The sequence below is a fragment of the Lepidothrix coronata genome, unplaced genomic scaffold (assembly GCF_001604755.1).
Source record: "Lepidothrix coronata isolate B3197 unplaced genomic scaffold, Lepidothrix_coronata-1.0 Scaffold37, whole genome shotgun sequence".
In the NCBI taxonomy this organism is placed as follows: Eukaryota; Metazoa; Chordata; class Aves; order Passeriformes; family Pipridae; genus Lepidothrix; species Lepidothrix coronata.
This window is the reverse complement of record NW_016690217.1, coordinates 5,069,722-5,096,512: the sequence shown is the minus strand read 5'-3', so window position 1 is coordinate 5,096,512 and position 26,791 is coordinate 5,069,722.

Genomic DNA, 26,791 nt, shown 5'->3' with positions numbered 1-26,791 from the left:
CATCATGTTGTTCCTTAAATAAAAATTACTTTTCTACACCTATACTAAAAAACAGTCATTACACATTTCTCTGAAATATTCAATACTGTTTTTCTAATGCTAATCATGCTAATAATGTCTTTGGATTTCCCAAATTATGAATAATGCTGTATTTATCTTAATTTTTTCCTTTACATCAATTTTGGGTCTGCTAAATTTTTTTAGCCACAAGGAAGTAATTTTCTACTATTTCAACATGCCATGACTGTTCTCAGAAATATCTCTGGGTTTCACTTAGCTTGAAACTGGAGGTGAGACTGAGTAGTTTTGTGCCAACTTAGTCAGTGCAATTTCGCAAGAGTTCCTCAGGCAGCCACCAGAAGTGGAGAATGTAAACATGAAAAGATCAATACCACTGATTGAAACACTGTTTTAGAAGTAAGCTGTTATGTTTGTGTCCAGTTAAAACAATCACCTGAAGCTTTAAAGGCAGTAAACCATAGTAAAGCTAGGGTAAATGGAATATCTCAATGTTATTATCTTCATTTATACCGTCTGACACTCTGGCCAATGGCATTGTCAAAACAGACAATAAGCTGGCTCAAATTAAAAACAGAAGAAACTTAGTGTAGGTGTATGATTGACATATTTAGTGTATGTCTCAGTTTGAAGAGACTGGAATGTTTGCTAGAGAGGATGAGTTATGAGGCAGACCAAACTCCTCTCTCTCAACAATTGTAAATTCAAAATTAAGGGGCTTTAATCGAGGAAGTGTGAAAAAAACAGAAGAAATAACCCTTTATTAAAAGATATATGTATGTTGGCAAGAACAGTAACAGAACACACACAAAAAACCCTGGACAATAGTCTTATACCCAAAAAGTCCCCTCAAACAAAAGAAAAAGTCTGAACACTTCTCTGTCCTTAGCGCAGTTCCAATCACGGCCGGCAGGGGGCGCTGTTGGGTCACTGGAGGTGCAGAGCCTGCAGTGCTCAGTGTTGGCCTGTAGGGGGCGCTGTCGGGCTCTGGCGGTACCACACGGGAGGGGTCTGGGGGTGGTCTCGGGTCGCGGGAGAAGCCGAAAAGAGAATGGGGACCCTTCCCCAATGGGAGAAGGGGGAAAGGAAAGCAGTTCACCCCCACGAAACTCATTGTTGTCCTCAGATGACAGTGTTTCAAGGCTCCTCCTTTCTTCTCCCAGTGAGCACAAAAACTCTCCAGTGAAAACGCAGCAGGTCCAGGCCGGAGACAAAGACAGCCTGCCTGCAAGTCAAGGCCAGTAGTCAGGGCTGACCAGGGTAAGAAGCCAGAAAGCCCGACCTCCAGGCCTTCTCTCCAAAAGCACGCACGCAAAACCCCCCTGTCTCCATCCCAGAGCAAGAGCTCAGCAAAAAGTGACCTCTCCCTTCTGAGAAGAGCCAGCAAACCTCCCCCCCAAAACTCCTCCCCTCTCCCCCCAGCCGCTGATGGGCCATCCGTTAGGAATGCAGTTCGTCCATCTAGATTCTTTTGCAAAGCTAATCGCCCTCCCCTTTCCATTCAGACTCCTTCTTTCCTACAGTGGGGGCAGGGGGAAGAAAAATTCCCCCCCTCGGATTTCTAACCTATAACAGTATATTATTTTAGAATGAACTAGTGTTGCTGGACTGGTTGCTACATCATTTGTTAGTGAGTTTGAGATACTTTTGCTTCGAGTTCAAAAAACATTGGTCAGACTTTGTATTATGAAGAATTCATCATGAGTAAATGTTATGAAGAAACACATATGAAAGTCTGAGTTTGACTAAATTCCTGAAATAATTTCTTCTTCAGATCCTAAAGCAGATCAATTAGAAGTCATGTACTGGTTTCCCAGTGTGCTTTAAGTATTATGTTTGCTTAACAGAATTGAAAGATTACCTAGAGAAATACCATCCTTGGGGAAGGTTCCTGTTCAATTTGAAAGTTCACAGGCCAGGCACTATAATATGATCAGCAATAGTTTTCTCCTCAGTCCCCAGGCAATGCATTTATTAAAACATATGCCTTTCTGGCACTGCATGCAAATGCAACTTTAGGAAGTTTTGAAGTTTGATATAAATTGTTCAGTAAAATAACTATTTTACATTTATTATTACCACTGTTTCATTTGACATTTTGCATCTATTATCATCATTTTTTCATTTCATCTATTATCATCATTGCTACTTTGCTACTATTGTATATTTTGCAAGGATATACAAAAAGTGATCAATTAACTGGCAGTTTCTAATAAGAAACAGTTTCTAACAAAAACAACCATTCAATACCTAATAATGTCATAATTATAAGCAAACAAAAGGGCCTGAGAACTTTGGACAAATTTGTCTACTAAAACAAAGAACAGCAGCTTAACAAAAGCATTTTCTCTTCTGTTGCTGCTTTCTGCTTCTTTTTGCCTTTTCTGCTGCTGCTTGGATTTTGAAATTAATTTCCTGATAGAAACCCTTCCAAGGAGAGGCTAGGTCAGTGTGGGATGGGGTCAATGGCTATGGGAACCAAAGATCTGACAAGGCTCTCTCAGCATCAGAAAGTAATTTCTCTGCAGCATCTGATCCCATCTGCAGCATCTTCCTCATTCCTCCTCCTACAATTCTTCCTCCATGCCCAGCAAAAGACAGATTCCCAGGGGACAGAAGCTGAGGATCATACCAAGCAGGGCCTGGCAGCCAGAGCCATTCCACAGCCCCAGCCAAGAGCAAAGGGCACCATGGGAAGCCCCAGCCCAGGGTATTGGGCTCCTCTCTGGAATGGGGACAGTTGTGGTGGAGCCCATGGACCATCAGGGCAGGGCTGTGGGCAGGGGCTGACAGTCCCAGGGGCTGAGATGGGGTCCTGGGCTGTGAGTGGGTGAGTGGAGCCCCAGGCGGGCCAGGCAGGGACAGTCAGGGCTGTTGGTGACCTCAGGACATTGACACCTAGTATAAGGGGTTATAATACACAGCTCTTTACAATGCAAGTCGCTTAGGATTACTTAGAGAATTTTGAAGACCGTGGTTACCAGAAAGTAAAAGTTTAAGTGCTGGGTCTGCCCCACCTCTGATTTGAATGTCTGCATTCTTTACTGATGTGTGGAAGCTCAAACTCCTCCACTGAAACAAAGTGGAGTTAAATTCCAGTTTGAATGTGGGCTTCTATGCTTTCTGTTTTCAGAACTAGTAATTGCAGAAGAACTAGAACAGTTAAACAACTAGACAATTGATTTCATATGGCCTGGTAGCAACGGAAACCTTAATTTTTTTTTATGTTGGCATCTGCATGGATGGAAACTGATTTTGTGAGTATAATGGAGTTTCTGTTCACAAACAGAATTTCTATACTCAATCTTTTCAGTAGCAAATGAGGAAAAGTATGAAAATGGAGAACATAAGTACTAGATGTTATGAAACTTTCCCAAATTTCACATTCTGAAGCTTCCACTCAGTTGTTACATTTTCTTACAAGTCCTTTGGCAAAATATTAATGCTTTGTTAAGCAATAATGCATTGAGGAAGGTTTATTGCCATCATAAATTGTTCCTTGTTGCTGGCAGGATTAGAACAGAAGTCATTTAGTTTACTGAAGGACAAGTTACTTTTTGGATAAAAGGAAACTATAAAAGATGTATTGCTAAATTTTTTGTACTTTAAAAAGGATTTCAGTTCAGAACTAGGAAACTATATTCTTGCATTTAGTTTTGTCTCTCCAAAACACTCTCCCGTGTGTCTGCATTACAGAGACAAAAGAAAATTCCCCATCTTTTCACCCAAACCCTCTTAGCTCCCATTCCCAGTTACACTGTCATTCTCACTTTCATCCAAAACTGCAAGGAAAGGGTCATTAATTCATCTTCTGTCCTTATGTTTATTTGTCTATTGACTCTAGTCCTAAGGAACTCTTGTTAACAAGATCATTTTCTGGCCTGCCAGACTGTCACCTTTGTCTGAATAGGTCCACTCGATTGTATTTCTCTTCCCCACCAGATGGAAACATACTCCTTTTCTTTTAATAATTTATATTTTTAAGTAGATAAATTGCATATATGACTTCTATCTCAAGAAAAGTAGTTCAGTAAAAGTACACTGTAAAAGTAAACTCTGTAATTAGTATATGAAGGTTCTAAAGCAATCCCTATGGATTTTTCTCAGTCCTCACCTGACTAAGAGGTAGAATTCGGTAACACAAGAAGAACAAAATGCTGGAGTAGTCTACTTAAAGAAATACAGAGAATTCTGCTTGTATGCCATATCTCTGCATTTGAAATCTCAGAAGCTAGCAAATATCATAGTCTAAATACTGGTGAGCTAATATAAAACATACCAAGGAAAACACATTGCAAATACTAGGTTTATATTTGCAAGATTCTTTCTGATTCTTAAAAAACAATGAAAATTTATATGCTAGGAATAATAATTGTTAGGTGAATAAGGAACGTCTGTTGTTAACATGACTTTCATAATTTTAGAACTGAAGTTAGAAATACAGAATCTCAAATATGTACATATACTTTCATATGAATTCTGCTCTTCCTTTTATATGTTCTTCTATTTATGCAAATAGAAGCAGAAAAAGATACCACAGATGCCATCAGAATCGACCAAAAGTAGCGTAATTTTTAAAAGAATAGTAAGGTGAACATTTCAGAATACATACCTTATAGTATTATTGTAAAAGAACCTAACCTAATCTTGATGACTCACAAAGAAAAAACATTTCAACTTTTACAGTTAAACAACAATTTTTCAAGGATAAAATTAGAGAGAGCAGTGAATTATCAAGTACAAAATGATGGGCACATTACTGAAGATCGCTATGACAATTTGTTGTAGAAAATCAGTTCTTAGAGGGAGTGTCATGGTTTGACACTCCCCCCACCACAGGGAGTAATTCAATAACTGCAAGCACTGAGAATCATTCATTCCTTCAGAATGTGATTGCATTATAAGGAGACAGACATTAATGCTAGGAATAAATTCTAAGCAGTACGTTTACACAGTGCAAATATAATACTGGCAAAGTCTGTGTACATTGCAGTTTGACCTTCCATAAAGTTAAGGACCTTTACTGCCTTGTAAAGGTCAGTATGCAGCACCAGTGGTATCACAAGCAGAAAAACTACCTTTTTCTCAGAGGCCTTTCCCACCTGCCTAGCTACTTGAAATCTTCCACTTTATTCATATGACAAAAATGTGATGAAGTCAGGCTAGAGATCTCTAGTTGACCAGTTTCCTGCCTAGGTGTCTGGATAAATGTAAGGAAATAAAGTCTCATATCACACTCATTTATATCTATCTATTAGCTATTTAGTACTCATCATGAAACTTTAGTGCCTTAGCTAATCCTGGGAGAATATGCTCCCTTTCTGAGAACACTGATGAAGAGTATTAGTAGGCATTTACACCTTCAGTATTTCACAAGGGTCCATCTTGTAATTTTTATTTAACAGACTCATTAATTTGTTAAAGGTCTGCTACGGACACTTGGACAGACATTTTTATACTTATGGGTGATAACATTCAGCTCTACATCTTTATGTATCCCCTAATTCTCCTCAACGTTGTCTAGCAAAGACTAGTGCTTGGAGACCTCAGTCCAGAAAGGTAAGGTAGCTGAATCATCAGCAGAAACAATACCCTCTACTGAGGAAGAATACCCACAAGCTGTTTTTCATGTTTGTATATGGGTCTTGTCACACAGAAACATCATTTGCAGGTAGCTGCTGCAGACAGGAACACATAGTGAAATAAGATGCTTTTCTCTTTACTTTAGGAAAATAAAAAAGATTGTTGAAGCTGTCAGTGTGATCATTATCTAAGGTATTAAATACTTTAGATACCCATAAATTAAATACCCATATGATACATGGAACATTTTGAAATATGTTATTATGAACAATTTGCTTCTTTTATCATATCATTATTTGCATCAGTTTGAATTTGTCATTAAAACAGAGTTAGTAACAACCAATGCTTTGGCTGTCTCTGAACAGTGCTTACACACTGACAAGAATTTTTCTTTTTTCCACTCATTGAGCAGGCTGGGAATGAGCAAGAGACTGGGAGGGGCACAGCTAGGATAGCTGACACCAGCTGACCAAAAGGATTTTCAATACCCTACTAATATCAGGCACAGCAATGAAAGCTGGAGATAGCAGAAGGAAGAAGGTGGTTTTGGCTTCCAAGTTATCCATCACTCAAAGACTGGTTGAGCATCAGTCTGCTTGTGGGAGGCGGTGAGTTATTGCCATTTCATCACTCCTTTTTTATCTTTCTCTTTCCTTCACCTATCAAATGATCTTAATCTTGATCCAGAGGTTTTCTTGCTTTTGTTCTTGCTATCCCTTCACCCGTCCCACTGGACAAGAGCAGGAATGAGTGAGTAGCTGTGTGGGTGCCTGTCTTCTGGTTGAACTTAAACTACCACGTTAAAAAAAAAAAAATTAGAAGTTTTTTGTGAATTAAAGGGAGCAGGTCACATTACATTTCTGGAACTGATTTTAGCAGGTAGTCTTTCCCTAGTAGTTACCTGGAATAGAAATAACTTAAATCTAGATTTTTTCATATTTTACCAAAGAAAAAAGAAAAATCCCTCATAGAAATTTGCTTTTTAGGCCAAAATTTATTTGAAGATATCTCAGCAAAAATAAGTGTTTGTTACAACAAAAAAATATTTAATCACAATTTCATATTTCTGTTAGAAGAGTTTTGGTAGAAAACCTTAGCTAGTTCTCAACTGGTTACTGACTTTATTGGGAATATTATTTTTCTCTTCAGAACTGCTTATTTTTCTTTTTCATATTATTAATGTGGAGTCTATAAGTATGCTTTGAAGTGGAAAAATGAAAATATGACATGAAATGATAACGTAAATAGCAAAAGCTTTCATTTAATTGAATGTTTCTATTTTGTACTGAAATGAGGAATTACAGTACATAATCCATAATTTCCTGTTTTATTGCTTATTTTATACTATAGACTATAATATATAGTCTGTGTCAGCCACTGTCCTACCTTCCAGTTGCATGATCTTGTCACATGAGGTACTGTGTGGACCAAGACATCAAAAGGGATAAGTGATGAATGTTACCTGCTGTCTTTATGGAGTATAGACTACGTTTGAAAAGTTAGAATGACAAAAAGGAACACGGTTGTAAAATGGGAGGGAGTGATCTTTTCCTATTGAATACTAACACAAACTATCACTACCAGGAGATTGAAGTGATTGACTATTCTATATAACACCTTATTGTCTGCAGACACAGAACAAATGTGATCCTCTCTTCTGCTGAGGGATACCTTATCTCTTACAGGAGACAATGCTATTATTCTGGCATCACCAAAAATTCATTGTTCCTAAATTATTGTCAGGAAGCCACTGCATTATTCCAAAATTTGTGTTTTGGTTTAATATAGTATCTTTAGATGTGTGTAACCTCACAATCCATTTTTAATTCTACCACACTTAGGAGATTTCAATTATTATCTAAAAACCTCTAAGAAGTTCTCAAGGTGTCCCAGTTTTGTTCGTAGAGGATACTTGCTATTTTGAATCTTATTTTTCCTCTATACAACCTACACTAAACTCCAGCATCACTAAAACAAGACTGACACATCAGTTTTGCTTAGTGAATTTAAAGGTATATCCCACACTTATAGAATTTTGTCAGAGTTTGTCCAGTTTTGTAACCCTGAACCCTGGCATAGCAAATAATTAGGCAATAATAAAACTGGTCTTCTGCAAACATACTTGCAGTACACCACAAAATTATTGCACTATCTACCTCTTTAACAGTACTGTATCCGATTTTTAATTCATAGGGAAGAGATTCAGGGATTTTTAGCATCGTTAGAGTGAAACCTGGCAGTGCAAAGGAGATTCCATTTGTGGAAGCCAAAGAGATCTTAGAGAGTCTCTGCTTGCTCCAGCTAATAAGGCAGGCTAGTTATGAGTAGAACTAACTGTCAGGAAGGAAGTTTTGTCAATTTGTATGTGGAGACTCATCTAAATTGAGGGTTCTTTTCTCAGCACCTGAAAAACTGGGGGAAAATTGGTCATTTTCAAAGATAGTGTAGTATTTCAGGTTTCCTCTAACTTTCTGAAAATACTCTGTGCTGTCTTTGATTTGCAGAGAATATGATCATTATAATTGCATGTGACAGAGCTAGGATCTAGACCTTCTTGTATATAGAATAACTGTGTGAGAATGTGCAATAGTCTTACATACTGGAGAACTGATTTGGAGAAATATTGAAAGGACAAAATTCCGAAGCCAGCTACAAAACCTGTAGTGCCAAATTTAGTGTAGGCTGAAATTGGCAGCTGCACAAATGCAGAATGTGAGCCAATTGCTTGTGTAACAGTTTCCTAGAACACCATGTGACTTTGTAGTGGTTTGCAGAGCTGACCAGATGAGTCCTGTCATATAGCTGAAAAAAAAACCCAAACAAAACAAAACCAGAAAGACGCAGAAGATTTGAGGACATTAAATGGACTTTTCCTTCTACACTGCATTAGTGAGATATTTGGGCACCGGTAGGGTATTTTGGCACCATGCTTCAGGGGACATGTGAATCAATAAGGATGAGAGCTACAGAGATGTTCAAATGCCTAGACAGTGTGATCTACAGGGGAAGCTTGAACAGCTGTAGGAAAAGAAAAAACAAGGGGAATAAAATTTGTAAAGGCTTTTCCTAAAAAAAAGGGGAAAACTGTTCTACATGTCCATTCACTACAGGGAAGCTTTGGGTTAAACAATGGGATAAATGGGTCAACAATGAAGACTGTAAGGAACTAGAACAGATTTCCTGCTATTGCTGTAGTGTTTCTGGCACTGGAGTTCCTTAGGACTAAATTAAGCAAAACTTAGTTAAACATACTAAAGGTATAATTAACATGACTCAGAGCACAGTTAGATCATGTGACATCTGACTTGAGTTAAAAGCTCTATGGTTGTGTGAAATTATGACTAATTTTTAAAGAAAAATGCTATTTGAAACTAAAAATTGAAGGCTTTTGCCAAGAAACATTAAGAACAAATAATCCTCACATTTTCATAATCATCCCTGTTTTTTTCATGCAACTGCTTGCTACATTGATTCTTATTTCATAATTATTTTTAGCCCATTCAGGCATAGGACTTTTCAACACGGACAAAGGAAGGCAAAACTATTCAGTATGGATGCATCTTTGACCTTGAGTTTGGAAAAAGAGCTGAGAAATATATTTTGTCATTCCTTCCCTCTGGTGACTGTAGTACCACTAGATATATACTCCATAAAGTTTAAATTATTCAGTTTCCATTTAAACACTTTAGATATTGAGACTAAGAGGTAAATTTGGAGTGAAAATTTCATATTCTAGGAACAAAAGGATCACTAGATATTCAGACCCTTTGCAGCAGTCTAAGTCTCTGTCAGAATCTGCTTTAAAATTCTTGAGAGTAAGATGGGATAGTACGTACATTTTAGGTGCAGGGGTCTGATTAGAAAATTTCCTATTGACAACCTCAATCAGCTATTCAGAAACCGTTTACTACCCACAGTTAAGTGAACACAAAGATCTGAAATGTTCTTCGAATTAGCTGTTGTGTGTTTTAGGCAATTTCAGGTCATGGATTCACACTGTGTCACTTGACTTCACAGAGAATGAAAACCAGGAGGAGCAGTGATTTTCACAAAGATGGAGTGGTCCACAGAATTGCAGAAAGAAAGGTCCTGTGGCATATGGAGTGTTGTGAAAGAGACATAGAGTGTTCTTGGCAGGGGAGAAAGCTCTGACCAGAGGGAATATGAAAATGCCGTCCCCCTTGCCCTTGCCTTGTACCCTTTACAAAATTAGGGCTTCCACTGCTTTTCTTTGGGAAGCTACTGGAACTAGCAAAATGTTGACTAGGCTCAGAGGGATTATATATTACCTCTGTCTCACAACATTCCTGTAAGCATTTGTAAATGAAAGAGCATAATGTAGAGCTTGTCTTTCTACTGCTACTTTGGAATAGCAGGGCATAATTTTAAAGGGATATCCTGGAAACAACTAGGGTACGATTTGATACTGAAACTGGATTGAAGGAGTACAAACAAGATTAAAAAGATGGAAATGCATAACCAAAATGTGTCACAAGCCTGCCACCAGAAGGGCCAGGCTTTCTCTATTTCTCTTGCAACTGCTCCATAGGTAATCATATATATGATATTCTCCCATAAATTTAGTATGGAACAAAATAGTCTAGCCTAGGATAAGGGTCTTCATGGTATTGCTGAGTCTCATGGCTCCCAGATATTCCTTAAAGGAAACATACACTATTTCAATACCTATTCTTTTGCCACTTACCTTATTGCAAAGATGTCACTAAAGTGATGGACAATGAAAAACATCAGGGTGGAATTCTGACAGTGTGATGATTCAGTGGGACTTTGATTCTACTTTGAGATGTCAGATGGAAGGTAAATTTCATTACATACTATAAATGTTCCAAATCAGTTCATGCTGGCCATTAGGTAGCATTGCAAATTTCAGTGATCAAACCATGTCATAGGTGAGATGGCCAAACAGACATGAAATTTCCAAGGAAAAAATTCTCAACTTCATTCTAATATGAAGATGGAAATTAAAGGGCACTGGGAATTTCAGTTAATATCAAAGACAAGTACTTCTACTGAGTATTGAGTGTGTGTCTCCGCCATACCTTGTCCCACCATAGTGATGCCAACACCAAACAGAGCCTTTCCATAATTTTATTTTTATCTTAAAAGTGTCAAGGAAGAAAGCTGTAGCTAGTTTCATAATATTAACTGTTTACTCTGTATTTCCTGGTTTAATTTTATTATAATTAAATTCTTACAAATGTTTATAAATTATTAAAAGCAATATTACAGACTATTCATTTTCAGAAGATTCCTTAAATTATTATTTTAAAGTAATATTTTTCAACCGTAGAATTGAGCTAGACTTCAAATTGTAATAAAATGTCATTCATGTAGTGGTAGAGAAAAGGTAAGAGAAGAAAAAATATTTGGTGCACAATTAAACAAGATGTGACAAAGACTGTGGATTGATTGTTTTTCTATTTTCTTGACATGCCACAAGATGGCATCAATTAGTTTGTAATGGCTGGAGACTCTCAGCTAAAGAATTGCTTTTGTAGTCCTCAGGTTTAGGGAAAGTTTAAAAGAGGGAAGTTGTATGTATTTTTCTAACTAAAAGCAAAAGCTCTCAAAATAAACTCTGTATTTAACAATGCATTATGAAGAAAATTATTAGTTGAACAAAATACTTGGAGAGCTCTGTAGTAAACTGGTTCCAGAAATATGAGCAAAGAACCATGATGTTAAAATTTATCAGATTTACACTGCTTCAGTTACCACTACTGCCTTAAGAGATAAGTTATTGGATATGGCTAAACACTCAAAGGAAACTGCAGCAGCAGGATTGTCATAACATTCCATCCTGCTCCACAGCAAGTTCACCACAATTTTCATAAAGAGGCTTCAACTGAGCAGTTTGAATTCAGTTCCAGATTTTCTAAAGCCATATAAATTTTTGGACTCTGAATCTTATATTTAAAAAAAAAAAAAAAGGTTTCTCTGGGTTATTTTCACTGTATTTTTCCTTTAAAAGTTTAAAAGTCTTTCAATGGGCCTTTCTTGGGCTCTCAGTGACCAGTAGCAACAGATATAGAGTAACTCTTTCGAGAGTAACATCTGCCACAAAGACCATTTCTATGAGGGGTGTATTAGGAAAGCAGAAATCTTGCTGTAAGCATGTGAGTAAAAAAGACCAAGAAAACTGTTGAAAGTTAAGGAGAGGGAAGGAAATGCGCACAGAGAAAGGAGAAGTCAAAAGAGTCTTAGAGCAACAGAAACTATTTCAATTGGTTAAAATAACTGTATTGATATTTCAGAGGTTATCCAAACCTCAGGACTTGGGATTTTCCCACTGTAACACTCCAGTTGTATTGTCCAGACTGTTGCAGAATGTTAACAGGGACTGATCATCCAAGTCAGGCTTGGTCTTTACCCATCCTACAAAAATATAATAGAGATGGAGAAACTCTAATCTGTAACTGAGAATATGCAGAATCATTGCTCTCATTTGAAAAGGGATAATAAGGGAAGTCCTCTAAAAATATCTTTGTAAACTTTAAAGAATAGGGCTTTTTGGAGAAAGGTAGTAGTGGTGTTGTTAATAAAACGGGCACCTGAGAGCAGACATCTGTTACCTGTTTTAAGAACAGCCTATGCCAGCTCCTTTAATATTTTTTACAATTGGTAGAGCTTTTGTAATTATATAGTGTTGGGATACTCTGCTTCTCTTCTCCTTAGCTCTGTGGGACAGCAATTCTGGCCTTTTTGTCAACTGCATTAATGAAAACTGAGAATATCTCATATAATAGGCACTATTTTTTTTTGTGATATAGAAGTAAAAGGACATTTGGACTGTTACCAAATATCTGAGAGCTCTTCATTGGCTTACATTTTCTTAGACAAAATGGAATTACCAAGAATTGTCCTCTGCCCCTTTTAGATTCTTCCATTGTTTATGGGTATAATTTTTATGATTTTTATAATTATTATCATCAGCATCATCATTGTTTTGTTGTTGCAGCTGTTGTTGGTTTTGTTGTCGTTGTTTTTGTTATTGCTATTATTGTTAGATAACTTTACTTAATATCAGGTAAAACCTTTGACAGTACTGGTTGCTGCAAGGTGGATCCAGTTTGAGAAGCCTATTGTTCTAAAATCCAGCACCACACCTTGCATTGGATATTAAGGATCAAGCACAGGATAGACTTCAAATAACAGATCTATCTGCTGCACAGTATCTCAGTAGAAGCCCTCAAAATCGGTATCCTAGATAAAAGGATAAAATAGCTCATGCTGAAAAAGCGAATATTTGTGGCTGATTCTTTGGATATCTACTGAGAAACAAAAGGCTCAGCATTAGAAGCAGAAGAAAAGAATAAAAATCAGGAGACTGACAGAAGATTCAGGAGGCTTCTGATGCCTGTGACTAACACAACTGTGTCATTTTCAGTTGAACTAGTGCACATATCTTCTATATTTAGACAACCTTATACACCAAATGACAACACAGAATTACATTTATTTACTGAGTACTCATGCACTTACAAGTATCTCTGCATGAGTAAGCAAATATTTCTCACAATCATTTATATCTTTGGAGACATGTAACTACAGCATTTCACCACTGGAATTTATGTTTCTTTCAGCAAAAAACAAGGGATTCTAAGTGGGAGACAGAAAGGACAATTGATGTCTGATGTTATCCTAGATTCATCAGGGAGAGTTAAATTCTTCTGAGTAGCTGATCCAGTGCTCTGTTTTGGATTCAGTGTGAGAATAATGTTAATTACATTATACGCATATTAACACTGATGGTTTGGCTGTTGCTAAGTAGTGCTTACCCTGAATCAAGGACTTGTCAGTGGCCCACTCTCTGCCACTGAGGAGCTGCACAAGATGCTAGGAGGGAGTATGTCTGGGACAGGTGACCTAATGGGGCAAAGGAATATTCCAACACCATAGAACATCATACCCGGTATATAAACTGGGGGAATCACCCAGAAGGGGGCCTGGTGTGATTTGGGAATGCACTGAGCATCGACCAGTGGGTGGTGAGCAATTGTATTGCGCATCACTTAGATTTTTTCTTTTTCTTCTTATTATTATTTATTATTGTAATTATATTTTAATTTTTTCAGTTATTACACTGTTCCTATCTCAACCTACCAGTTTTCCTTTTGATTCTCCTCCCCATTCCACTGTGTGGTGCTTAGCTGCCAGCTGGGCTTAAACTATGACAGACATTTATGAATGAAAAAACATCTTCTTCAGCTGTGAGTCTATTCTGAATTTAATCGGTGTTAAAGATTGTGTAAATGTTTTTTCTGTTTGAAAATACTTTCTCTTGATCTTAGATGGTAACAAATTTTATAACTAGCATTAGATTTAGAACAACTAAGAAAATTTGTATTACAAATAAAGACCATTTTTAGGTAGCAGGTTATAGGAAATGATGTAGTTACTTAGACCATGTGATCTCCCATATCACCAAATCTGTAATAAATATTGTTATGTCTGGTTTGTTTAACATGACAAGGACACAACTGTCAGTTTCCACCCCAATGGAAACAGAAAAGCTAATTGTAAGTCTTTTAATCAAACACTTGGCAGAATGCAATTCTTTTGTTCTATATAGATGAGTGAGATTGAGAGACGGCTATTCTTCTGGCAAAATATTCTGTACTATCAAAAGCAATATGAAAATGAAAAACAAGCACAAAACATAATCACTCTGAACAGCAAATTCAATTCCCTTAGGTTGGATTTGGTTCTCGTCCTTGTGAAATAGGCAGAAGTATTTCCAATGCATTTGGTAAACCTCGGACTGGGTCCACTGGGTTAGTGAATGACACCATGTCAAGAGTGAAGCAGATAGCAGTTCTGATGTACAGAAGCTGCCCCTTTGAATTACAGGGTCACTCAGTTCAGCCTGAAAATAGGACAGACACAACATTTAGCTTTGGAGTCCATGCAATATTTTAATTAAGGAATAATGTAATTATCATACAACTCTGTCCCAGGATAACAGTCTCCTGCTACTGGATGAAAGCCAGGAAAGCCAATTACTTAACATAAACACTGAGATGCAAATGTTTCCAAAGAGTGGACATTTATCCTTGGGATATAATTTCATTTCAACTGTTTCTGTTGGAGCAGGTAGTTAAAAAATGAAATAGGTCACTGAACATGGATACATCATAGTGACAATTGTTTACTGCTAACCAGACTATGCCCACGGGAAGGAAACTCCTCCCTATACTATTTATTGCAGAGAAAGGCTTTTCTACTTAAAACAGAAGTAAAAGGCTCTGACCCTGGACCACAAGATATCCTGAAGGCTGCCTTTCTTTGACAAAAGCTTTTGTCATTTTCCTAGTATTATTTTCAGCTCTGATCTACAGCCTTGCAATATAGCTGCATGAAGCTTCTGCCCATCTGATTTAACTATTTAAAATTACTCATGTGGGTCTGCTTTATTATTTATTGAGGTCTAATGCTTGAGAGGATCCAACGTAAAAAGGGACCTAATTGTGTTACAAATACATCCCAGCAAGATTCCAGAGTTTGTTCTCTGTGTAATTTAACTGTTTGTTAAATATCTGCATGTTTCCATATGATTTACAGTTACTTGTATTGCGATATCTCTACTGAAAGAAGTATCTCCATTTTACCCATAGATAAGCCTAGTATTCAAGAATCTAGGCTTTAGTCATGGACTGTATTAGTAAATCTGCTTGCCTGAATAATAATAACAGCAGAGAAGCCAACAAATACCTCAGCAAAGAACTGGGACAAAGAAGCCAGAAGTTGTTTAATCTGCTGATCTGATCCTACCACTGAACTATTTCTTTTAAAGCATATGAATAAAAAGTGGGCATGTACCTCTTTTAGACTTTCTTCAAAAATCTCTAAGTGTTCATGTTTTCTGTAAATGTCATTGACAATATCCTGGCTTTAATCAATCTTTTAAAAGGACTGAAACTGAAATATTTTAATGTGACTGTAAGGTAAATATAGGCTGTCTCACCAGGAAATATTTCCTAACCAGAGGATTCGCAAGACTGTGGAACAATCTCCACATGAAAGCAATGTTGCATTATTTACCTTAGATGCTTCCAATTAAACTAAACAGGTTTTTGATAAATACAGCTTTGTGAAACTAACTGTTAGAAAGAAGTGCTTGTTATGAATTCAGTGTGAGTTCTGCACAGTCTTCAATGGGCCCAGTTTCACATCTTTAGTATACAAGACTTATCAATCACCATTGTAAGGGTAAAAAGTAGATTATATAAACTGAAAACCGGGCATTCCTTTTTTTACTTATTTTCACCATATAAACTGTTCCCAGTGCCAGAAATCCATGTGTAACATAAGTAAAGCTTAATTTTGAAACTTTTACTTCAAATAAACTGATGCTTTTTAACAGATGTCATTCAATTTGAAAGTACAGAAACTGTTTTTAATAGCTTTCAAAATATGTTTTTACAGCTTCGAAGTCATATAAAATAAGAGAGGTTCAATATTTGGAAGGAAAAAAAATAACTGGGGGTAATATTTTTCCCTTCTTATTGGTGATTGCTTTGAAAGACACAAACAAGATCTATAAAAACCTCACTAGCCTTGATTTTTCACTTGCACTATGACCTTTTCCATCATACTGACAGTACAAAAGCCCTTTAAAATGGAAATAAGTTAACAGAGTGGCTTAAAAGGTTCTTGATGTAAATGAAAATCAGGTTCACTGAGTTCAAAGAAAGCTGAGGAAAATTAACCCTGTAGTGAAAAAAAGTTAAATGCATTCTCCTGATATAAATGCTAATTACATAGGGGAGGGAAAGTTCAAATGAGACCCTGAATCTCAATGCACAGAAAGTCAAACATTAACACGGGCAGGTATCACTGCAACACACAGCAGGTCACTCCAAAACAGACAAGGAGTCCCCAGTGTCCTGCCTACATCTATTGATTTTACAGCTACAAACTTTTTTTCTCCTTCATATTTTATATGGTGATTTTTTTCATTTCACAGAAGATCAAAATCTTGTTCTAAATCACATTTGAAAGAACCCGGACTACTATCCTAAGAGTACGCAATGCACTGGGACATTAAATGCATTCCTGACTGCACTGTTCACAAAATTGTAACCATACCAGACAAACTAACCCAGGAAACTCATACTAAATTCAAGATGACACTTCTTTTTTCTTTCCATGAAAAGTCAAAATACAAAGCAAGTGGCAAGTGTTATTAGTTCTCTGAATGTTCACTGACTCTTGGAGAAAAAATACAGTTCAAGATTACGGAGAATGTATTATGAGCTTTGCCACGAGACTAGAGATTCATCAGCAAGTGTCCAAGAAAGATCAGTGCAAACTCAGACACAGATCTCAAGAATTTCTTAAGGAAATGTTGCAGTTAGGCAAACTACTTTATTTGTAGCAAATAAATTGTCTGTCTTACATCTGAATTTGAACTGTCCTTTTCACTGCAGCTGATGTGCTTCAAATATCAGAAAGAAACAATATTAAGCAGTAATTAAAAATAAAACATATCAATGATTGTGGGAGAAACTAGGAATACTACAAAAGTCAGTAATCTTGACCTAAGGCAAAACCATCAGTATTTATGCTCATGCTAAGTGTTTTGTTGTTTTTTTTTCTTTTGTAAGAGTGTAAAAATATAACATCAATCTCTACAAAGTCCCCGGTAATAGATCAAAAAAAACTTATTAAACTACAGTTTGGCAAGTCTTCACTTTTCAAATAAGTGAAAATTGTTCTTGAAAGTTTGCTTTCTGCTGTATGATTTAGCTGCATGGATTCAAATACACGTGTGGTTGGCAAAAGGTTTACCTAGGGTAATAGCAAAGACATTCAGAATGGTTTATTTAAAGAAATTTTGCCAGCCATTAAAAAAAGTAAACCTACTATATATTCCTAGCAATAGCATTCCATATTTCTGGAAAAACCTTGGTCTCTACTCTCCACTGGTGAAAAGAAGTCATAGCAAGAATTCTGCTGGAGGCATATGGTATGCCTTCTCTCCCAGGGAATAGATTTCATTACTAATTTGTTTTTACTGTCTCCTTGGTGAAGCTAAGCTATGTGATAAGCTATACACTATTTGCCAGGAGCTAGATAAATCATCCTGGCTCCCAAAAATGAACTTTGGCTGTATGAAAATAGTAATTTAGTAAAATCATATCTTTAATAAAAGAAATGTTTCAGTATTACAATCTGCCTATCTGAAAGACGCAGCACCTGCACATCTACTTGTAATAGAGGAAGATAATTTAAGATTAATAAGCAGTTTAAAGAAAATCTCAGCTTAATTAGTTGAAAGATCCCAGATCTGACAGATATCTTAAAAACTAATGCAGCACAAGTAAAAGATACTGGATTATATGGCACGTTGAGGGAGCCTGTAAATTCCTACTGCAAGACCTGGCTAATATTAAAGAACTGGTTCTCTCACCAAGGAAAAGAGGGACTTGACAAACTGAGTTCATCAACTGAGCAACCAGGTGCCTCTGTTGAACTCCAAAATGAAGTTCTATGTTATGGAAAACATTTATTGATGTGATATTTAAATCCACGTTTGTGTAAGAACACACCATTGTGATTATACAATTTTATCATGAACTCAGTGATACTTACTGCTCACTGAACTGAAAAGAAAACCTCTCTCAGTAATCCAGGAATGAGAAGATTCTATTTCACTTCCAGTTTGAATCAAGCAGACTATAAAATGAAGTCATTTATAGTGCTGTAATTGTCTCATCAGTGTCAGACGAGAAGGGCGATCTGAGCCTTTCTCCTTTGAAGCTCATTAGAGAAGATTTAACACGATGAATGACCACATACTTATTAGGAAATAGAGGTGTTTGAGAGATTTAATCCAAATGGGGAAAGTTTGCAATCCTTAACATTTTTGTACAGAATGCAGCAACCCAAATCCTCACAAGAGCCTCGGACTGAGATTCGCTCTCTCTGCTGTGTTATTAATGAATGTGCTAGGGTGGTGCAAATGAGTCATGCAGAGCTGCAGCAGATTTCTGTGTTCTTAAATATCTCATTACAGCATGTGTCAATATGGCAAGGTTACAACTGCTAGAGAGACACAGAGACACAACTAGACATTAAGATCTGAATTTCAGCGGTGATTTTTTTAAAGCCTTAAATATTAGCAGTGTTTTCCACACAGAAATTAAATAGAACGTGAACAGCATGGTTTCTTGCAGTGTTTCATTGTGTAAAACTCAGTATCTACAAGATGATTGTTCGTACTGAACCATGATTTTTTTTTTAAGATTTCCAGAATAAATAGTAAAAAATTAGGCTTTAATGACCTACAAAATACTCACTTTACTCAAACTGAATTTTTTTTGAGATGCCTACATTTTCAGAAAGATGGCTTTTTTTCACACAAATTATAAAATTATTAAATAATCTTTTCAACATAAAATAAAACTGAAACACTCTTTCAAAGGACTGTTTCAACATTAGTCCTCTGAGACATATACTGTACTGTACAAGCCATAAGGAATAAAATATGTAATATCTGCTTGTATCAGGAAGGTTAAACCACAGAATTTTCTTAAAATGTCAATGTTATGCAAAACAGAGTCATTGAGAGTCTCCTGTACTGAGGAACTCGACAAATACCATGCATCATAAGCTATTTTGTTTTATCTAGAGGATAGATTAGGGTGTGAGTGACTGACTTTACAAATAGCAAGAGGAAAAAATATTTTTGTTATGCCTGCTGGAACAATTTCCCTTCTCTTTCCACATGCATTTTATATCTCTTCTTAATCCTCTTTAGAGCCATGAGAATCCCAAAGGATCACACACATGACTCTCCTTGTTTCCTTTTGTTATACATATAGCTGTGTTTTACAGATTTTTTTTCATAAAGCATATTAAGATAAAATTAAATATAAGACATAAGTTATCAGCTTTCATGGAAGCATGACAATACTGCAAAAAGAACCAGGAAATTAGAGGAAATCTTGAATGCTAACAATTCACTTTCCAGTCCAACAGGCATATTGGAAAGCACTGAAACTGCAACTGAAAAAACAAGAATTCAAAAGTAAAGAATGGTTTAAATGTGCCAGTTATATTGTTTGAAAAGTATAGTTCCACGAGAAATGAAGGAAATATTATTTATTAAGATCAATGTATTTAATTCTGAAAATAAAGTTAATAATTAGCTGAGAATTATTGTATTTTTAATGCTATTTCAAGTATAGCTATTTTTACTGCAATAAATCTAAGGAAAAGCAAGATGCTATGACTTTAAATTAACTTATGTTGAGCATAGTGGGTACCAGAGCCAATTCATATTGCCATGACAACAGACACTGAAAATTTAAACATCCAGTGACAGGCTGAATTCCCTGTAAAGAAGCTACTCTGTATTAAAATGATATACTAGTGAAACATTAAACAGATCTACATGCAACATATTTATTTTAAGCAGACAGCTTGATCACAGCTTTTAAAGAATATAACTATTCAAACACTAAGTTTATTATTTCAGTTTAAATTTCTCTAACATTTAAAGAGTGACCTGAAGTCCAGTAAGCAAAAAGACCAAGGAGCTAATGAAGAAATGCTCTAGAAAGAAGATACGTTTTTATTTTTTGTGGAGTGCAGTTGCTTTATCTGTCTGTCATATATGTTTGATTAAATTGCCTTTGCAATATATATCATCCCATATACAAAATGAAGCCTCTATATACAGCAGGCTGTGCTTCACATATTCATTAGAAGCAGAGCATTTAGAAGCCTCATAATGCAAAACTATTTCTCAGAAGGTTCTTTAACAAATTATAAAATTGCTGGATTTGAGGATGAATACATTCTGCTTGCATCCAGCAGATTTTTTATATTAACCAGTCTCATGTATTCTAAATGCAGAAGAATGAGTTGTACCTGAGCAGAAAGTTGCAAGTCATAGGTATAAACTAAACGAAGGGGAAAGGATTTTAGTATCTACCTGTAAAACTCTCCAATAAAAGGATTCAGGAAAGGTAGGCATGAAGTGAAACCACCACCACAACTTATAATGATGAAAAATCAGCCTTTGACAGTATGTGGAACAGAGGACACTGCTTTAGATCTGGTGGGCAGCATCCTTCCCAAAATAAGACACCTTTAAGTGGCTATCCCTTAAAAGAATCACACTGACAAAGCTGTGTCAGTTTTTGTAAGAGAACTAATTGGCAATAGCTCTAAAGTAAGAGGATTTAATTAACTATTCCTACTTCAAGGTGTCTTTAATTCATACATTAATGGAAAGAAAACATTACCATGATTTATGTCTAATTTTTAATTTCCTTCTTAGTATTCCTCAAATTTTCCTTTTCAGTTCCTGACACTCCCAGTCTTCTGCCATCTATGAGACTGGGCAGGAAAATGACAAATTCATTCTGGAGAATTCCAAACATTTATGAAAATAAAGATATCATCTTTCTCAACATCAGCTTGTTAATACATTCATAAATGGACTTCTTGCGTAGTCATTGCTGAGGCACAATATCTGGAAAAACACTGGCACTCACTGTTGGCCTCCAGGGTACCACCAGGTTCTGCAACTTCCTTTAACCCATCCATCTCCCCTCCTCTGGGTTTGCCCATTTGTGATAAACCAGTCAGCTCTGACAGAGTGCAGTCATGCTCCCCATTTGGCGGGAGCAGAGCTGTGTGAGCAGCAGCCAGGAGAAGCCTCATGGGACCCTGTCCCTGCTTCTCCTGGGAGCTGCATCCTGATCCATCTAAAGTCCCTGTCTTGAGCTGTACTGCAAGATCCTGTGGCTGGCTGTGCATGTGCCTGCACCCACCTCTGGCCCACCAGGACCTGCCTCATCACTCCTGTATGTCAGCCCTGCTGCCGGTCCCTGGCTGCTGTCACTGCTCCCTGCTGTCCCCGGGCTCTGTGGGGCTGCAACCTGTCCTCCTCCCTTCTTCACTGCCACCCTCAGCACCCACTTTCCTCCCCCAGCACAGCAGCACCCTCTTGGTGCTTCCTCACACCTCCTTTTCTGAAATGCTAATCTGGGCTTTTACTGTGAAAGTTTCTTGCATTGCTTGAAGCAGGAAACACTATTATTTATTTACATGGGACTCTGTAGCACCATAAGAAAGAAATGATGCATCAACAAAAATGTGGTACAGTTACTAGATCCAGTTATCTAGCTCCATCACGCACATGCCAGAACATGCTTAGGTATCTTCCTAACGCCTATGAAGGACTCCAGGTGCTGTGCTCAGTAACAGCACAGTAACACCTTACTACTGCAATGACAGACTCAGAATAATTTGTTGTCCCAGTTGTAATGGAGATTTGGAGCTCGCAGCTTCTTTTACAGATCAGTCGAACTTCTGTTTGCTTTGTGGACTTCTTCTCTACACCATGTGAACATTTTTGAGGAAAGTTATCTTCTGTTTTCTTATATATATACATAAATATATGTATACACACACATATATATGTATAAAATATACACATCTGTTATCTTACCATGCTACTGCTATACAATATGTTATGTTTTTTTAATATTCGTCCCTACTTATGCATCAAGGATGAGTCAGTAGCTGATTACCTCTTTTCAGGGCTTTCAGCAGACAGAACTTGAAGAGAACTGCCCACACAGAGAAGCATTATGTGTTTGTGGTGACCTTTTGGGAATGTGTTGATAAGATGAGAAAATGGGAACATTTTGACAGTGAAACAGAGCAGCTCTGGGTAGAAGCAAAGTAAGGCAGCAAATTGCCTGGAGTAGGAAAATATCTGGCATCCTTCGGTGCTCCTGCTGAAGGAGAGGTCAAGACTGGTAGAGTACTCCTGGGGATATAAGAGCAGAAGCAGAGCATCCCATCTTAGAAACAGATGCTCTAATTGTGTTCTAGGAAATACACCAGGAAGAGCAGTGAAAATAAGCTCCATTTTCCACCATTCTACTCACCAGTTCCTTTTCCTTTGGCTGCTGTTTTCCTTCCATGACAACTGTAGATGAGCTCTGTCCACTCTGAGTCATCTCCAGGACAAAAATGCTGGCTCTGGCACCACTGAGAAGCCTCCAGTAGGCAGAGCCTACAGAAGGCAAGGACCTGGCTTCATTACCTCTAACATGCTCCAATGAGGAAATAGACAGCATAGAATGTTCCAGTTTAATCTTACCAAACAACTCTCCTGTTTCTCACTGAAATGAAAGATACATTAAAGAATACAAGCCATCAATATATCTATTTGGTTTCCTGGAAGCTGAGCAGCCAGAGCCCATCCCACAGCCCCAGCCAAGAGCAAAAGACACCATGGGCAGCCCTAGCCCGGGGCATTGGGCTCCTCCTTTGAATGGGGACCGCCAGGGCAGGGCTGTGGGGAGCTGGAGAAGGTCCCTGCTGTGGCATTGCTGAGGCAGGGGCTGACAGTCCTGGGGGGCTGAGATGCAGTCCTGGCCCACGGAGAGGTGGAAGAAGTCCCAGGGAAGCCAGGCAGAGACAGGGCTGTCAGTGCCCGTGACATTAGTGACTGCCTGACATTCCCCAGCAAAATGTAGAGCTATTACTTCATTGCTGAGAAAAGGCAAGTTATTTAATGAATTTTACATCAGTTTTTGCTTATATTTAAATACAAGGTTCTTTTTATTAACATTTCAAATATCCTGAAGAAAACTTGTGCTGTTAAAGTTATAAAGTCCTCAGCAAAAAGTATCCTGCTGCCCTTTTCTAGAAGCAAAACAGCTGAAGAATATAAAGATTTGTCTTCATTTGGGTCAAGACTGAAATTTCTTTCAGGGTCTACCATGCCAAAACTCTAGTCTGCCAATGCTTTCTATTTTTTAATTATACTACAAACATTGCTATAGAAGTCTCCTAGTAGTGTAGTAGATTCAGTTTTCCCTAGCAAGCTCACACATTCTTATGTCTTAAAAAAGAAGTCTGCTAAGTCTATAAACTAACATAGAAATTCTTCCTTTACTTTCAGACTATTAACAAGACTGCCATTTGCCATGAGAGTCACTTATGACATGAAATATCTCATAATAACATTAGATGGCATACAAAGAACAGCAGGGATGACTTTTAATTAAGATAAAGAGATGGGTTGAGTAATGCCGTAATAAAAATTGCATTTCAGAAACAAAACATCCATCAGAGTACTTGCTGTAACTTTTCAAGGCTTTTTTAGGAACAGTAAGTCAAATAAATCCTCTCTTACAATAAGTACATTAACTTTCAAGATATTTGGGGCCCTTTTGGCTAATTTAATCATCAAAATATTAGACTATTTCCTGTTTCCATTCTTCTAGAACTGCTCAGTAAACCACAAAATTTACATTGATAAAATGGGGGAGTTTGCAATTAGATATTTAAGATTCTTCAACATAAATCAGACCAAACTCATGAAGTGAAGTAATGGTAAAAGTAGTCCAATTATTTTTAAGTGGAATGTATTTTTTTTTCTGGCTTCCTGGAACAGTTTCATATTTTCTTCTGTGTAACAAAGAAACCAATCCATAAAGTGACTAAGAGATGAAGCAGATTTGGTGATTCATCCTAGCTCAAGAACAAACATGTACATAGCAAAATAAAAGAATGCATTTACTCAGTACAGATTTCTGGAGGTCTACTTTACAGCAACAAAAGCATATTGCTCAAGACAGGCCTGCATCAAGTAATAATAGCACAGCCTATTTTTTCTCTTTCTGTGACTGAAAGTAATGTGCGTTATTTAAGGAATACTTATTCTCTTCTGAAATACAGCCACTTCAAGGATATACATGTTACTGAAATGGCCCTTGCAATATTTTGAGAAGTAAAAGGACTTTCAATGGAACAAAAAGCAAATAGTGAAAAACATTACAATAGAGACAGAAAACATGAAGCTATTATATTTTTATTCTCTCTTTTGCTGTTTTTAATAGATGGCTTGTTTTACTGAAAGTAAAGTGATATGTGTTCTCAAAATCAAATGTAATCTACAGTTACGTAGATTTTAGAGAAACAACTCAAATTTCATAGAAAATCAAAGATCGTTGTATTTATTTGTTTTACAGTTTGCCTTATGCCATCCTGCTGATACTGCAGACAGCTATAGAAGTATCTGAGACAGAATTCAGAAATTCTTTTATTAAGACCTGGAAGATGGTATCAAAAATTAAGTGTCAAATTTTGTGATCCTTACACTAAAATACCTCATCAGTAGAGACTTCCTTTGTAGTCATATCTTACTGTATGCAACATTGCACTTTGACCCATGACAGAGCAAATGCCTCAGATAATAATGTTCCTTAATCAAACAGAAAGCTCGCAATTAACCCAAGAATGATACTTCCTCCCCCTGCTTTTCCGAAGGCTGTATCAACTGCATCTGATGCACTCCCAATGTTTGCAGTTGGCATGCTTATTTTTCTGGGATAATGTTCAAAACAGCTACTGGCACAGACTACTGCCACAGAATAATTTAAAGCATTTCTGAGCAACATTTGTTGGACGACAAGGTGCTGCTGTCTATCTGGAGAGACTGATGGGTGTCACAATGTTTGATTGAATTTTTGGATCATTAAGATGAGGCACGTATATCATTATACTTGGTGAAATGAACATTTATTATAGGGAACCATGCAGAATTTAATACTGACATGGTGTATCTAAGCCTCTGTAATTTTGTCATTTTGTAACCTTTGCTCACTGTGAAACATTTGAGGGCCTTCTAATTTTCTAAACTAAAACAACTATTACTTTATCAGAGAGTGGTGGTATTTCAGGCATAGATCTTGAAGTTCTCTACTGTAGTGACTTTGCATTATAAATGTCACTGGCATAAAATGGAAATTTAAATTAGTTCAGATAGAGGTATTGTATTCCAGAGAAGTACAGTATTCACTAGATAAGTGTACTTAATACAGCCAAAAGTGTCTTTTGATGGAGGGGGCATCAAAAGCACATTTGAAATGCATCAAGGTTTCTACCACTTGAGCTAATATAAGATAGCACCATAAAAGACTTGAAGTCCTTCTCATAGAATGAACAAGGTCTGTGTTTTAAAGACAGTCAAGAATTTTGTCCATGAGATACAAAATACCATACAAAAGTTTTGCATGTGCAAGAGAGAGTGAATTAAACAGAATCGAGACTAAAAGGCTTCCATGATTGATGTCGATTTATTGTGACTCTGTTAAATACCAACTTATCATTAGGACCTTTTGGGTTTTTACTTGTCAGAATAGAAGGAGACACTAAAGTTACCCTCAGCATGTATGAGTAATGGGAATGCAGCAATTTGGAGATGTCCACATGTTAGCTTGTCAAAAGAAGAATTAAGTAGAAAGCAAGGGCTAGAATGCAAATTTTTCATTTATTCTTCCAGAGAAACAGAAAAAAATGGTGAAGGCAATTGTCCAAGCTAAGGGAAAAAGTTTTAAAATCACTTGCCTGGAAAGAAGACCAGCAGTGATTAATTTGCAAACAAGCTGCAAACACTGTGGCAGCCTTTAGCAAGTTATACATATTAATGTTAATTTGAATAGATCTCTGGAAACTTCAACAACCACTAGATACCAGAGTCTGAATTCTACTGTTAGTTTCAGATGTTTTCAGATACATGTCACACTGCCAATGTTGAGTCTTAAAACAGAAATAGAAAATGCTGAAAGAAATGTGGTGGTGCATGCATAGAAATCACAAGAACCAATTCCATATTAGACATTCCAGTGGTACTCCACAATGTATGTCATCCTTGTATTGATGAACTGCCTCTCCAGGCTACAAGATAATTCACTTTCCATACTGTGTCATCAACAAGGAGCTGACGAGGTGTTCAGAGTCATTTGCGAATCAGGTTTTAAGCTAAAGGTTGATGTCTGGGCTCAAGGCCAGATCGTGCCAGAGATTATATTCAGAGACATAAATCTGATGAGCTCTTCTCACAAGGTATCAACTAAAAATGACATCCTTTTGAAATAATGGAAACCTCACAATATCTGCCAGTTCTGCTGCATTGTATTCCTACATTCAGAACAGCAGAGATTAAAGCTCAGGGACAGAACTTTGGCTCCAGCTCAGCAAAACACGTCAAGAACATGGTTAAGTTGAAACCTAACCGAAAAAAGCATAAACTGAGGCACATGTTTGTACTTAATAATGGCCAGTCTTCGCGAGCGAAGATTTGGGAAAGGTCATTAACCCTTCGAGCCTGCGCAGTGGATTTTTTAGGTGAGAC